The sequence below is a fragment of the Orycteropus afer genome, unplaced genomic scaffold, assembly GCF_000298275.1.
Source record: "Orycteropus afer afer isolate SDZICR_OR568_19922 unplaced genomic scaffold, OryAfe1.0 scaffold00209, whole genome shotgun sequence".
Classification (NCBI taxonomy): Eukaryota; Metazoa; Chordata; class Mammalia; order Tubulidentata; family Orycteropodidae; genus Orycteropus; species Orycteropus afer.
This window is the reverse complement of record NW_006921796.1, coordinates 3,507,189-3,507,486: the sequence shown is the minus strand read 5'-3', so window position 1 is coordinate 3,507,486 and position 298 is coordinate 3,507,189. Positions and strand designations below refer to the sequence as shown.

Genomic DNA, 298 nt, shown 5'->3' with positions numbered 1-298 from the left:
GCTAATCTTCTCTGTATCGTTCCAATTTTAGTATATGTGCTGCCGAAGCGAGCACTCAACACTCAATTCTTATGGAATATTCTGGCCATAATTCTTCCAAAACTGCTTTGTTCATTTTTCTGATAGTTCATGGTATATTCAATATTCTTCTCCAACACTACATTTCAAATGTATCAATTCTCCTTTGATTTTCTTTTTTCATCGTCCAGCTTTCTCATGCAAATGAGGCAATGGAAAATATACAATGGCTTGGTTAGGTGCCCCTTAGTCATCAAAATGATATCTTTGCTTTTCAATA

The 298-nt window shown here is 34.9% G+C and overlaps 1 pseudogene; it reads right to left on the bottom strand.

The window, feature by feature from the left end:
• LOC122150708 lies at positions 1-55 on the bottom strand (annotated as a pseudogene).
• Between the last annotated feature and the right edge of the window lie 243 nt (positions 56-298).